The sequence below is a fragment of the Periplaneta americana genome, chromosome 1 (assembly GCF_040183065.1).
Source record: "Periplaneta americana isolate PAMFEO1 chromosome 1, P.americana_PAMFEO1_priV1, whole genome shotgun sequence".
Lineage (NCBI taxonomy): Eukaryota > Metazoa > Arthropoda > Insecta > Blattodea > Blattidae > Periplaneta > Periplaneta americana.
The window spans coordinates 60,476,119-60,492,199 of record NC_091117.1 but is presented as its reverse complement, the minus strand read 5'-3'; the positions used below and the strand labels follow the sequence as shown (position 1 = coordinate 60,492,199).

The 16,081-nt window shown below is 35.3% G+C and overlaps 1 non-coding gene across 1 annotated transcript; it reads right to left on the bottom strand.

Annotated features, from left to right (window-relative positions):
- Positions 1–15,464: 15,464 nt before the first annotated feature.
- Positions 15,465–15,536, bottom strand: TRNAH-GUG (transfer RNA histidin (anticodon GUG)). The gene has a single exon. It is a non-coding gene; the product is annotated as a tRNA-His (tRNA).
- Between the last annotated feature and the right edge of the window lie 545 nt (positions 15,537–16,081).

Sequence of the window (16,081 nt, the reverse complement as noted above, 5' to 3'; positions counted from 1 at the left end):
GTACTGAAACTCAACATCTTTGAAGGTTGGCAATCCCAGTTTTTCACATATACTGTTTATATCATGTTTGAATTGCAATATTTGAGAGATTGAGTCATAAAGAGAATTCCATCGAGTTGGGCAAGGAAACTTTAATGACTATTTCAAGACATATGATATAATTTCTGAGTATTTGAGTCTCCTAGATGCATTCCATAATGCTAAACATTTAGCAAGTGTTGGGTGATGGCATTAAGGAAATCAGTTGTGGCAAGAAAACTAAGTGTATGGCTAGCACAACTGAAATGGGTAGGCAAATAAGACAAAAATTCATTCTTCAAATCGAAATCCAAAACTTGAAGAACAAGAAGAAGAAAAAAGTATTTTGAGTATTTGAAATACAAAATACTGTACATCAATTTTATGTATTTAAAAACAAAATACAAAATACTTTCGAAAATCCTTACAAAATACAAATGTATTTCAAATACTGCCCAATCCTGTATATATTGGAGATACAAAAATAACATTAAAAATTCAATTGTGAAAGAAGTCCGTTTCCCATTCTTCATAAATTCCTTCCATTTCTACTGTTTTCTTTAACGTCGTAAACAAGATTTATTGTCCTTATCTACAGCTAATAGCGTGTTGGATTTGACACGTAAAACCATAGGACTAAGTCAAGGACTCGGAGCACCAGTTTTTCCTCAAAAGAATTTGAAAACAGTAATCAACGTGACCTTTATCGCGAACTTTGCAAATATCACCTGTTCTTTGGTTCCACGCAAGGTACGTAGAGTCCATGTAATTCACGACTTATCTACGAGGTATGAAAAAAATCCCCGTGCAGCAAGATAAGGAGACGACCAATGGACTGCCTGCCACTTCAGAGGACTTACCGGCCTGTGCGCTGAATACTCTCATCTGTATCGTTGAAATATCAAATTATCGGGCCTAAGTTCAATTGCAGGTAATGGAAATATACACAGAACTACAGAGTGAATGAAACTTCGATCTCCCGAGGAAATGATTTATTTAACGTCGTTCTTCAGTCATGCAGAGAACACACAGAGCGCGATGTTCGCTAAGTACGCGATGATCGGTACGTTTGCAAAATATACCTCTCTTTATTCCAGTTGCACTGGCCACACACACACCTGCGTACGCGATGTTCGCTACCTTAGCCGTGTCGCGGAGTGTTTGATTCTCGGCTTTATTTTCAAAAGGTTGCTGTCAGAGTGCTGCATTGGAGTTAAATCCCTCGCTTGAACTCGGTCGAATGTCGCACGCTCGAGTGAGGTAAGATCGGGCGTGATACGCTCGTAATAAATAGAAGTACAGTACAAGGTCATCTCACCGACATGTCTTATCTTATATGGAAGGCGACAGATAAGATACACATATGTTTTGCTCACACGGTAAAAATAAGGCTTTATTTTCTGCGTTTATGACAATAGTAATATACGTTACAAGAGCGGTATGTTGACGTTTTCATGTTCGAGGAAAAGATTGAAAAAGCGAAACGTAGTTGAGCTTTTTTTAATTTCCGAGAACATGAAAACAAACATACCGCTCGTGTATCGTACATTATTTTGTGCGAAGATCGTTTATTACATACCTGAAAGACGAATTTCTAATTAGTTGCAATGAAATCTCCATGTTGGTTTCTGTTTAATGACGGCAACTTCGGAAAACCAAAATATCTTTCTTCAACATTGTTGCTATAAAATGTTTCCTGTGTTTACTATACTCCAGCAGGCCGTGATATATGTCTGTCTTTTTTTTTTCCCCCAGTCTATAAATGCGAACTTAAAACAAACGGCAAGGTTATGTAATGATTTATTTTTCATTTTAATATTTTAACAATATTATTTATATAACATATTGCAGTAATAACATCCGCATCTGGAATCTCGTTGATTTTTTCACGGCTTCCTTAATGTTACTTGTATCAGGAATGCAATAAGTTTCGTGGAGTAGTAGACTTTACTTAATTTTTGCAAATATTTAAAAACAATAATTAACATTGTAATTTAGGTGAAATTGCAGTGGTAAGTTTCCAATTTATAATTATTACTATATTGAACGTCTTTAAAAATAATATGTTAAAAGCCTAAAGCAGTAAAATGAATATGACGCTTAAGCGGTAAGAATAGGGAAATTGTTATGTGTGTTAGGTTTGGAATACTGAATGTGGTATTTCACACTTACCGCGTATTGGTTCTGTGCGGAAAACAAGCAAATACGCACGATCTCGCACAAACGTCTAATGGAACGTACCAAAACAGTAACATGAATTTATAATTTATAATTAAAATAGTATGAAAAACTTTGATATACTGTACAGTTATTATTCCTAATTAATAGTTATTCAATATTTGATTTACCACATAAACGTTCCGGTGAATTTCAATGTTGTGAAGGCCATAACTCGGAAATGAAGCATTTCCGGACACATGTTGTAATGAACTATTTTGATTGTCTACATGTGGGAAATACATACCTGAAATTATGCCCCGTATTTTTAAACAGCCTGTATAATGGTTAAATTTATTTTAGTGTTAGTCCTAAACATGTCCGAAAATGTTTAAAAAGAATCGGAGTTAGCAATGTCAAATTTTGATCTTTTGGTGTGGAACGGCTCTTCTGCTAAACAAGAAAATGAAACAGGACAGCTTCATTCCATAAAATAATAATAATAATAATAATAATAATAATAATAATAATAATAATAATAATAATAATAATAATAATAATAATGCATTTAAACACCATTATGATTTATTCTTTTCATTCTTCTGAATTTTAAAGTAAGTCATAGTAGTGTTCATTCAGCATGGTGTTATTTATACAATATAAATATTTTAATCAAATTTCGAAACTCACGATTAACTCAGAAAACCTTAAGCAATGGAAATATTTTGTATACAGATTAGAAATTAGCTCGAAGAATTCACATGAAAATCCGCCGTTAACAGACAAAAGTTTGTCACTCTGCATGAAGAATATTGTCCTCCAAGCAAAAACACTTTTTTTTTAACTCGCTGTGAATCGGAAACCAGTAAAGATTTTGAGTTCCTGCAACTTTTAAAGGTAATTTCCATTTATTCTCAACATTTCCCTCGCTTTGACCCCGCAACTAAAGTGAGCAATAAAAAAGTTTGCCGTTGACCAACTTTTGAAGGTGTAAATGTCTATTTTGAACAGATCACTTCGAAATTAGTACTTTTTCCCCTAACTTAAAAAAAATTAATTTTGATTTTGAATTCTTTTATCTGCTTTTTTTTTTTTACACAAACCTATCAATCATAAAAATTACAGCGCAACTGACTATCACAGAAGCTATAAAATGAAATGTTTTTAATGGAGCAGAGGTTCCGGGCAGTGGCGGTATCTCTATTCTTTAATGAACAAGACGTTGGATATGATTTGAATAAATGAACATTAACTTTATTAATGTATTAGAATATTTATATATTACATATGCAAACAGAATAAGACATTAAATAGCGGCAGCACAATTGTTACGTGTTACTGGCACAATTTCAATTAAATAATATTCAAATTAATAAAACATTGTAGGCCTATGTCTAGGTGTTGATTAAAAAAAAGCGGAACTACATTTTCTGTGCTGCCAAGGCAAATAATGATGTGTCAATTTTTTTAAGAAAATGAGATTTTGTGATATGTTGTGCATCCTGATAATATATTTATCGTGACAAAAGATAAAATGCATATCTCTATTATTTGTCTCTCTACCCAGTTGTTATGAAACATGATTACGGTGGTTTTGTATCCCGGGTTCAAATCCTGTTTGGGGAAAGTTACCTGATGGAGGTTTCTATCCGAAGCAGAATTGCTGGGTAACTTTCGGCGTTGTATCTCCGATTCATTTCGTCATCATAATTTACACTTCTCCTCTTTCACCATCATCTCCGTTTCTTTCCTAGATTTCGGGCTTGGTCCTGTGGTAGAGTCGGATGCATGCCGCCCCGAACTTGGACCCAGTGGAAATGTGGTCACTCGTTGATGGTGGTAACGCTAAGCATCGCGGGCTCTCTACTGGGCTCGTGGGACCTGGGATAAGAGACCGCGATGGGGCCCACGTGGTAAGGTAAAGGGAAAACGTAGGCTGTAGGGAAGTTCGAAGACGGTGCGCAGGGGATCTGTAGCGCGGGGGGCCTTAGGGCATGCATCGCGGGTAGCGCAGTGGACCCACCTGAGCGGCCTGCGTGCGAGGACAGTTCCCAGTCCGTGACCTCCCCTTCAGGGAAACAAATTCTTCCAGGTTAAAATGTCCAAAGTACAATGTCCAATTTTGAAAATGTCCACAACAGAATGTCCAAAAAGAAAATGTCCATGCACTACAAAGTCCACAGTACAAAATTCTCACAGTAAAATGTCCAATGTGAGAAAATTTCCACACAACACAAAAGTCCACTTTCAATTATGTATTATAACAGTACCAATGCTGATTTGGTTACTAAGCAATAGCAAAATTCCAGTAAACTTTAAACAAAATTGCATACAGCATGTCTATATATTGAGGTGGCGCGCACAAGGACGAAGAAGGGCAATTCCGCCGAGGTATCCCCCACCAGTATGGAATGTGTACTCTTCAACCATACATGGAACCCACCGGACTAACAATGTGGTTGAGGGTTTTCATTCCAAATTTCAAAGGATGGTGTCGACGTATAATGTCAGTATTTGGAGATTTTTAGATCACATCAGAGATGAACAACATTCGACAGAAAATTCTCTTATACAAATTTGAGAGGGAGGACACATAAATATAAGAGAACCCATTAATGAGCGATATATAACAAATCAACGCAGGATTGAAGGAATACCACGGACATATCAAGACTATAAAGACAATAACACCATTAGACAATACCTCCGTGCTATTGCCTACAATTTGAAACTAAACGTTGATCAGCTATTGTCAGATGTAGAAGAAAATTAATGACTTCGGACATTTTTTCAGTAAAATTTGTGGACAGTTCATGTAAAAGAAAATGAATGACTTCGGATATTTTTCAGTAAAATTTGTGGATATTAAATGTAAAAGAAAATTAATAATTTTGGACATTTTTCAATAAAATTTGTGGACGTATAATGCAATGGCCGTTTTATTGTAGTGGACGTTTTATTTGTGTGGACATTTATGTAATGTGAACATTTTAGTATAGCGGACGTTATTGCATAAGGACATTAAACTGTGGACATTTCAACTCTGAATCAAACAAATCCATAGTTTCATATGGTCGCTCAAACTTTAAATGATCCCTTCTGAAAACAGCAACAGATTTTGAAGATAAACGGTGCTGAAATGCGTATTTGTACAGGGACATCATTTTATTTTTACTTCAATTTTTATTGTACCTGCGTTACTTGACTCCCACCCCTTTCACTAATATCCTTGCTAACGTCAATCACACAAACTTACGGCCGCTGTTGCTAGCAGTGAAGTAAACAGTACAAAGTACAGTGTGTTTCAGAAATAGGTTGCGTTTTATTTAGAAGAAAAAGCTTATAATTTACATTATTGAAGTTTATTTTCACACAAGTATGGTGTGTAGCATAACTGAATTTATCTGTGTGGACTGAGCACAAGTGAAGATTAGAGTTACCGAAAGTACGGTACCCTATAATATGGCACGGTACTTAACAGCATTATTTAAACAAGAGTTTTGTTTTACTGTTTGTAGGTATGAAGGACGATAGGCCTAATGGAAACTGGAATTACAACATAACCGAATGTGAACAACAGTTTTTTTTTTTTTTTTTCACAATTTCCTGATTGTATCATTACGGAATATTTTCGTAGAAATGACATTAATCTGGTAGATAAATTTAGACCAACAGAGTGTACAGAAAGGAAGAAAAGTGTAAGGTGGCCAACAAAGATGACAGAAGATGCCGTAGAAGATGCTAGAGAAAGGATGCAGCGAGGTCCTGATAAGTTGGTCAAGAAGTTAGCTGTAGAAATTGGGGTTTCTTACGGAAGTGCTAACAAAATTCTCAAAAATAAATTAGGTTAGTAATATGCTGAATAAAGTAGATATTACATAATGAATATAACCACCTGAAGACTTGAGTTTGTGAAAAAAATTGTTACTGTTCTACTGTTTTTTGATAAAATACTGTAAAGTAATGACCAAACTGAAAATCGTAATACTATATTTCCCTGTAACATAAATGGATGCACTAATTTTCTCTCCTCCTATAGCTAGTAAAACGATTTGTTTACATATTGCACTAGCAACTCCAAACTACTGTAATGGAAGGGGGGTAACAGTGTTTCCGAGTATAGCCAGGTTAATGTTAAAAATGTTAGTAAAAATAAAGTGATGTCCCTGTACTACAATGTACAACGGATTCTTAAATGGCAAGGCATGATGCAGTGAGTGAAATAAAAGTGTCTCTTTTTTTATCAGGATATTGGTGCAATACAAAGTTACTGTTTTGACATTATACAGTATGTGTTCTCCTTTTCCACTTTGCAAATCAGACAACTCTAGGAGCTGGACTAGACGTAAGTGTACAGGATGGACGTGTATCGCACTGTCATTGCGACTTGACGTCCGACTTCCTGTACTTGTCGATAAGGCGTCAGTGTAAAGCACCTCGACTTGGCGCAAACGCTCGTATATCAGAGTGACGTGTGTTGCAACGTGTTTACGCCGTTTGCTTACGTATTAGCTTAAGATATAAATGAATTAACATTCGTCAATGGATAAGAGTCGGTAATGCATGCACACGCTGTGCTTCCCTACTACAAAGTGCGTAAAATCCTACAGTTCTCCACAATCAGTTTCGGAACCGATTCAGCGGAAGTCTGATGTTGAAAAGCTCCTTATTACAATATAATACATGCTTCAACAGATAGGCCAATGAGCAGAACTATGAAAGGAAAACTGAAAGATTGCATGACGTTAACGGATATGAGATTTCTAATAATAAGTTACGTTTAAATGTTACAACGTACGTTCGTAGGCGGAAGTAGAATGATTTCCTTGCGGGGGAACACTATAGTGTCAGAGGAAGAACAAAATGAAATGTATCTATAATAAAATTATTCATATTATTTATATCTTCTGATTTATGAATTGAAATGACTATTATATAGTTTAAATTATTTGGATCGATACCAAGTTTAAGGCTTAAACCTTAAACATAGATTAAATAAGTTTAAGAGAAATAAAACAGGCGGAGGAACGGTCTCCAGTAAGAACTGGATGCTGCAACATCATGCATTCTCGTGAGGCACTCGATTTGAAATAGTCTGTTTACTAGGAGAGGAGACTGCAGAGTAGGATGGGAAATATGAACTGCTGTGACCTGCGTCACCTTATCGTAAGCGCTAAGGCGGTCAGTGGCGAATTATTAGGAAAGCGCTTGGTTAACGTGAGAGACACGAGAAGTTTTATTCAATTTGGCAAATTAATTCGGCAGCTTTAATCATAAACCTCTTTACTATTTCTCCATCATTGAATTGATTTAAATCACAGGCGAGAAATTGCGTAACTAGCCAATAATATTCCATCACGTTGTCTACGTTTATTTTCTTGAATATTCCGGCGTTTATCAAGATTACTTAATAGATTTGCACGTTCTCGACCTAAAATAATTTCAGAAAATCATATTTCGTTTTCTACGCACATTTGATATTTTTTTAATAAATTTCTTTTGGAAATAATGCGTACAAACAACATTTAATTCCTCGTAGGCTACCTTTTAATGCAGCGTGTTTAAGGTATAACGTCGTATTTAGTATACTATGCAAATGTTAAGTTCATAATTTTCTTCGGAATAGTACGAAAAATAACATTTAATTTGTCTTACCTTCTAATTCATCATGTTATTTATGACATAAGGAGTAATGTCGTTGTATATTAAATTTATTAATGCCTAATAGGATTTTCGAGCTTAACATACATCGTATGTTCTCCCCTTCTGAACAGCAAAAAAACTCTTCCTCCCATTTCTCATGAAATAATCGTTTTCTAACGCGTACACACTGCTTTGATAATGCCATTATGCCACCACTGCATATTGCTGCCCACGCGTAGGAGCTGCGTGAGGGAGGAACGGGGACTGTGAAGATGATGTCACTCAGAGCGATAAGCTCTGTGAAGGTCAGTGAGGCACAAATTCTCAAGTGAGGCACGATGCCCATCTCTGCTGTAACTGAATCGATACAATGGCACCATGCAGTGAATCATGCGCTTGAAGAACGATTCTAAATGGACTTCAACATTCATTCCAACATAAGGAGGTTGCACAATAAGCCTAAGACTGCGGTGCTTGCCTGCGGGCCCTCCTCCTCCGAAAAAAAAAAAAAGCGAAATAAAATACGCTGTACCCTACAAAACAAGAACACCAGACTTTTTTGACAATCATTTGGTTAAGCTACTAATAATCAATCTAACAAAAAACGCCTCTGGAAAGGAACCTTATTCTTAAATTCATCAACAGACAGGGAAAAGCCGACTTTGTCTTGAAACACAGATTCATCAAGAAGGAAAAATATTATTTACCGAATATATTTTATTTTTTTTTTCTTTAGTTTTGTACATTCTCGAAGCGTTTCTTACAATCTGCGTATTTTGAGAGATCCGCTGGTTCATTAGGCATCTCAGTACCTTCGTCTATGTAATCGAAAACCGATCGAATCTTATGGAACGAATTAACAACGATAATCGAAGTTCCCCCTCTACATTATATAGGGTAAACGTAAGTAATGTCATTAATTTCAAAGGGTTATTCTTTGAGACATTTCAAACAAAAAACAATTTGTTTTAATATCAAACTATCCATAGCGTGTTTAGGGAAAGCCACTGATTAAATTCCCAATGTGATCAGTCAATTTAAAATAGCAGTGTTTTATGATAATAAATGACTGAAAGAATTTTAGTTTTGTCCTTTGAAATTGCAGAAATTTGATCTGAACAAATGTAACATTTTAAAATTCTTTTGCACAACGGAAAGTTACATTTGTTCGGATAAGATTTCTGCACATTCAAAGGATAGAACTAAAATTATTTCAATCATTTATTATCATAATATATTGCTTTCTTAAACTGACAGCATATTCGAAATTTAATCAATAGCTTTCTCAAAACATGCAATGAAATATTTCATATAAAACAATTTTTGTCTCGAAAAGGAAGCGAAAACGAGCAAAATTGTATTAAACGTTTTTGTTCGAAATATCTCAAAGAATAACCCCTTGAAATTAATGACATTACTTACGATTCATCCTATATACTACAGTGAGTACCAGTGAATGTTTCTCGTGTTTCTCTCGGTCAACAAGCGACAGGTCCCCCCGCTTCTGCCGCTTGTGTGTCCGCGAACTCAACAGCGCTTCTCCGGATTAAAACTTAACGTGTTATATAAATAAGGGCTCATAATATTCGGTACTCAATCTCTTCGCAGTAGCTGTTGGAAGTATTATCAATCTTGTGTGACAGACCTACATAATTCAAATCACATCATTCACTGTATTTGTTTCATTGAACCTAAAATTATTAACTAAATTAATAGGCCTATTATTTTTCTAATGAACTGGTCGGCCAGGAAATTTATGTCTAAAGTTTTCCGTAGATATCGCTGCAGGTTGGCAGTTTGTACCAATGGATCCAATAGATATTTTCTTTTTCTGTCTTCACTGATGATGAATTCGATACGTAGTTTCGAAACATAGGATATGTCTACATGTATGACACGAAATAAAAACTAAAAAAATCTTGTACTATATTTTTTCCATACAGTTATCTCAATCTGCTGGGAAATTTTGAACAAACCGTTAATAAGAACACTGCTTTAAGGCAAGCTTTATTGTCTCAGCTATTATACGACGTATTTGACCACCGAAATTGAGGATTTCATACCCAAAAACTACCAAATGAAAATTATAAATACACAATTGATAAAGAAAAACCTACAATGTTTTTTGTGACTGATGGTCTTCAATATGTAGGACCACACATGAAGAATATAAAATATTTATTTTTAGAATTTCTGCAGGTTATAAGGCTTGCCTCATCTGAGGTTGAATCTGTTACAGAGTCTCTAATTATGGTCTGTAACTTGCAGGTGTTTATTCGAACAAACCTCCTTATCTGACCTATTTACTATTATATTTGCATATACCTTGCATCCTGTGTTCCAGTTTAGGCGTGACTAAATGAAAATTACCAGTTGTGCATAATCGCAACACCAGAATAAACACTGATACTGCTTCAGGAATTATTACTCGTGGGTCACTAGTAAAATTCGAATATCTGTTAAACAAGTGCCAAATGAACTCGTTTTAATACACGTCTGACAAAGAGAAGTCGCTAACTTACTAAAGCGGGACATTTTAACGAAAACCACACTAATTTGTTAGGATATGAGAGGTAAACCCCAACACTTGTAGTATACAGGCGTTAAACTATCAGCTATTTTTTCCAAAACATGATTATTTAAAATGCTGTTTTCTTTAAGTTTCTTTACAAGCCACTAGTTGCAGCTCATTTCATTAGAATTAGGATAGCCAAACGAGTAACGATGTAAAAGGTGTGCATGGGGAACTGGGTTCGAGTCTTCTTAATTCAACTTTTTCCTTTTTAAATCTTCATTCCTGATTATACTCTTTTAACACTTATACATCACTAAAGAACTGTTAAATTCTTTAAATAAATAACTATTTCAATGTATTAATGTTAAATTATCTTCTTCTTCTTTTGGCATACAGCTCTCATAGTTTAGCTAAAGCCTCCTTTAAAACAATAGCCCGATCATTTCTGTCCTCTGCCCTCTTCCTCCATCTCCTTATTCCCACTTTCCTCAAATCTTCCTCAATGCAGTCTAACCATCTCAATCTGAGACGACACCTATCTCTCCTTTCCTTCTTAATGTTAAATTATGTTCATATTGTATATTAATTGACTAGACTTCAGAAGATGATGCACACCACACCGAAACTAATTATTAAGTTAAAATATCAACATAGTTTAACATTAACACAGTGAAGTACTTGTTTTTATTTTTATTTTACTTTATTATAAAGTGTACAGTACCGCTAAGCGGTTTTTTCACTATCACTAACTGTGCTACAGAGGTTTACTGTATCCAAAAAACTGAAGTACAAGTAGAAGAACTGTTTCATAATCGCTGTGTGCTACAGATATTTTTCACCACCTATATGAGATGTAGCACAGTCCTACTGCCCAGTATTAATCTCAAATGACCTGTCTAAATAATAACTCCGAAATTACTTTCTTCTTTCGAGTGGCCGTCGTTGACTCGTTGTGCCTGTTCTCATATCTTCTGATTTCTTCTCCTTTATTCGTCAAAAATATCTTGCAGAAACACCTAGAGTAAAGTAGGGAACTTCGTGAGTCGAAAAACAGCTAGCTGGTCAGTAAATTTGCCCGGAGCCCTTTCAAGAGTAGATTACTTTTAAAAAAAGAGAGACCCCCCTTTTTACTTCTCTTTCGAGAAAAGACACGCTAAAGAGTTTTCATAGGCCTAATCTTCAGCCGGGTTTCAAACCGCGAACTTACTATCCAAAGGCGAGCACAGTAGGCCTACTGCAACTACTAGAATGAGATGAAGGAAGCTGTTAAGGGGGGAGACGGGTGAAATGTTAGTCATTTTCAGTCAGAAGACGCATTTTCGCTTTTTTTTTTATGGAAAATGAATCAGCAATCTCTTACTGTATATTTCGAGCAAATTTTAGTGCTTGGAAGCATGTAAATTACGCCATAATTAAATGGCTGCAACCTTGAATTTGAATTCCATGTAACTTAGACTTTACGAGCTGTTTCACACCTTTTTTAATCACAATATTTCGTCAGGTTCGAAGTGTAAAGTCTCTAACAATTTTGATGCTAGGAATATGAAATTTTTACTGTTATATAAAGTAACTGTCGTCAATTTGCAAAAGAAGACATGCCCAAAATAAGAAAGTGTTGGAAAATCGCAAAAACTATAACTAAGTTAACAAATTAAAATGTTCACATATTTTTTTTTCTAATTAGATCACTATGGGTACATTCGTATAGTCAGAATCCATGAACATTTAATTTTTTAAGTCTGTTTTTTTTTTTTTTGCGATTTCCCAACACTTTGCCATTTTGGACTTGTCCCCTTTTGAAAATCGACGACAGATATATAAAAAGGAAATGTGCGGAAGTGTGCACAAGGTGTATCAAGTGTTTCAGTTTTTCACTTGGTACTATAGCCTACTCAGTTATTAATTTTAGTTTTTTCTTGCACATAGTGGTAACTGCTACACTTTTGATCTTAGGACCGATGCGATGGTTGATAGGTCATGGACAGAGAACTACGACATGTTGTTACAAGGTTGGCAACACGTGGATTTCGCCACAAACTGTCAGAACGAACTGTTTCATGAAACAAATTTTTACTACACATTCTATGTATTGCAGTTAACGAAAAGCAGTATATCATTTTTTTATAAACTAAATACTTTAGAAATTAAAGAATAAAATATACTTAAGTGAACACTAAAATGTTAAATTTGAAGTTGTATATAAAAAAATATCTGCATTAATAAATGTAAATTTAAAATTCTGGATATTTAGTTCTTTTCTAACCAAGTCAGAGATGTCTTAAATACCGTCCGAGTGGTTATGTCGCATCCCAATTTCTCCCACCCGATTATGCTGTAAAGGCTTTTGGGTGAAGAGTCTTAGCTATTTCCTGAAATATTTGCTGTCTGGAATTGGACGTCTACGTAATATTATATTGTTTAAAAGTTCCCCGTTAAGCAAGTAACTGTCATGTGATTTCCCTCGTTTCGACGATCCTGCGACATAACCACTCGGGCAGACAGTAAACGAGTCATGCATGAAACCACAGTCTAGTATATACAGTCACGAAGCTCAATAGTTAGTAAATATGCATTCATGGATAGTTGCTAACCACTAGGATCGCTACTATCGCCTCATTACAGACAATGCGAAATAGTACCAGCACAATCTATTGTTCCTAGCACCCTCACAACTCAAGCTTCGTGACTGTATATACTAGACTGTGATGAAACTTAAAATTTGTAAGAGATAGATTTTGAAAATATACAATTTTTTAAGTTTGAATAACTAAAAAATCATTCATCTCATCATAAGGAAACTTACAAGATTAAGCAAAAATACTTGTACAAAATATGTAGAAAATATAAATTTCACTCATCACTCTCCTTAAGTCATTGGGTTATAAATAAACCTTCATTAAAAGAAAGTATTTTCCACAAATGACTATTAAAAGAAAGCAACGTTGTATGTGTTCGATATGCCATAATTGTAAAGGACAGTCACACTGTTAGTGTTAACGTAAACAGAGTTGCAACAAAATAAATCTGCATAATATTTTCATAATAGCTTCCTAAATTGTGCCTTGTCACATGGCACTGACTGCTGCATAACCTTACATTCAAATAAGTCATCATTCCATTAGCACGAAAAGTTAAAGCCGTTATCCGTGATAAATGAAGAGAGGGGAAGGAAGAAAAACGATTACCGTTTACAGAGAAGGAAAGTAATGAAGTCGTTATCCATATGAAGTAAAATAGTGAAGTCGTTATTCGTGGTGAAGGAGAGCAAGACATCATTATCCATGATAAAGGAAAACGGGAGAATCATTCTTGGTGAATAAAAATAAGGGAGACATTACCGTGGTGAAAAGGGACAGGAAAGTCGGTATTCGTGGTAAAGAAAATGGGTATATCGCTATTAGTGGTGAAGAAAAATAAGTATGTCGCTATTCATGATGAAGAAAAATAGGTATATGTCTATTCGTGGTAAAGAAAATGGGTATGTCGCTATTAGTGGTAAAGAAAAATAGGTATGTCGCTATTCGTGGTAAAGAAAAATAAGTATGTCGCTATTCATGGTGAAGAAAAATAGATATATGTCTATTCGTGGTAAAAAAAATGGGTATGTCGCTATTAGTGGTAAAGAAAAATAGGTATGTCGCTATTCGTGGTAAAGAAAAATAGGTATATGTCTATTCGTGGCAAAGAAAATGGGTATGTCGCTATTAGTGGTAAAGAAAAATAGGTATGTCTCTATTCGTAATAAAGAAAAATAAGTACGTCGCTATTAGTGGTAAAGAAAATAGGTATGTCGCTATTCGTGGTAAAGGAAAATAGGTATATGTCTATTCGTGGTAAAGAAAATGGGTATGTCGCTATTAGTGGTAAAGAAAAATAGGTATTGTCTCTATTCGTAGTAAAGAAAAATAAGTACGTCGCTATTAGTGGTAAAGAAAAATAGGAAAATTGATATTCGTGGCGAAGAAAAATAGAATGTCGCTATTTGTGGTGAAGGTAAATAGAGGAATCGTTATTCATAGTGAAGGGAAATAGGGAAATCGTTATGAAGAAAAATAAGAATGTCCTTACTCGTGGTAAAGGAAAAAGAGGCAGTCATTATTCGTAGTGAAATAATGCTAGTAGTCGTGTGTAGTTTATGAAAATAGGAAAATTGTTATTTACGTTGAAGGAAAATGTATCACTATCAGTGGTGAAGAAAATTAGGAACGGTGTTATTCGTGGGGAAGACAATTACAATAGTTGGTAATCTTGGTGATGGAAAATAGGGAAGTTGTTTTCCGTGATGGACAAAATATGGAAAGTCGTCATACGTGGTAGAAAAAACAGGGAAAATTGTTGTCCGTGGTAAGAAAGAAGAAAAATTCTTATCCGTGGTGCATAAAAATAAGGAAAGTCGTTAATCGTGATGAAGAAAAATTTTGTGGTAAAAAAAAGTCTTATTCATGGTGAAAGAAAATTAGATATTCATTGTCTCTGGCGAAGGGAAATCATGAAATCTGATCATGGTGAAGAAAAATATGGGTCTAGTTATTCATGAAGGAAAATAGTGAAATTATTATCTGTAAAAAAATAGAGGAATTGTTATCCTTGGCGATGAAAACTAGGGTAGCCATTTACGTACTGAAGGAATGCTGGTATCAAGTTGTTTGGTCCTCCAAGGAATCGGGCCATTCGTGAAAATCTTTACAAACCTAAGTATCAAGAACAATGAATAAATGTGGTGACACATTTGCAAGCGAAGTTAGAATATCCCAGTGCCAGTTGAGTAAGTCGTGACATGAAAATAAAATGACGATAACGATATTAAAAAAGAATCAATAAGTCGATGATGGCTAGGCTACACTATCTCGTAAATTTAGACTATTAACTCTCCAGTGGTCACGCACTCAAATGCAATATTGCTGGTCGCGCGGATTACAATATTGTGATCCATATTTGAAGTTAATATTTTTACATGTAATTTTAACTTTTCCTGATTAATTATTTATTAATAATTACACATTAACAGAGTATAACTGCAGTCATTTTTCATTATTCACATAACAAATTGTTTTTCCAAATACGTATCATAATAAATGCTGTAAAAACATAAATTTAGAGATGAAAGAGCAATGGAACGGAGAAAAATTCTCTCCGGCGCCGGGATTTGAACCCGGGTTTTCAGCTACACGTGCTGACGCTTTATCCACTAAGCCACACCGGATTCAACCCCAGCGTCGGAAGAATCGTCTCAATGTACCGAAGTACATATGATATTTCCATGCAGATATTCTGCGTCATCATACGATGAAAGAGTAATGGAACGGAGAAAAATTCTCCCCGGCGCCGGGATTTGAACCCGGGTTTTCAGCTCTACGTGCTGATGCTTTATCCACTAAGCCACACCGGATACAACCCCGGCGTCGGAAAGAATTGTCTCTGATTGAGTTCCAACTCTTGGGTTCCCTCTAGTGGCCGACCTCTGCACTACGTCATAGATGTCTATGAACATAGGACCGAAGTCCACACATGTGCTGAGGTGCACTCGTTTTCTCCGTTCCATTACTCTTTCATCGTATGATGACGCAGAATATCTGCATGGAAATATCATATGTACTTCGGTACATTATAGTAATATAAATTTAGAGGCTAAGAAAGTTTACATGGAACAAAATCGTATTCTAAGAATGCACCAACTTAATTGCGCCTCAAAAAAAAATATTTGCTTAACATTTGTCAATTACAATGACAAACTGAGGGGGTAAAGAA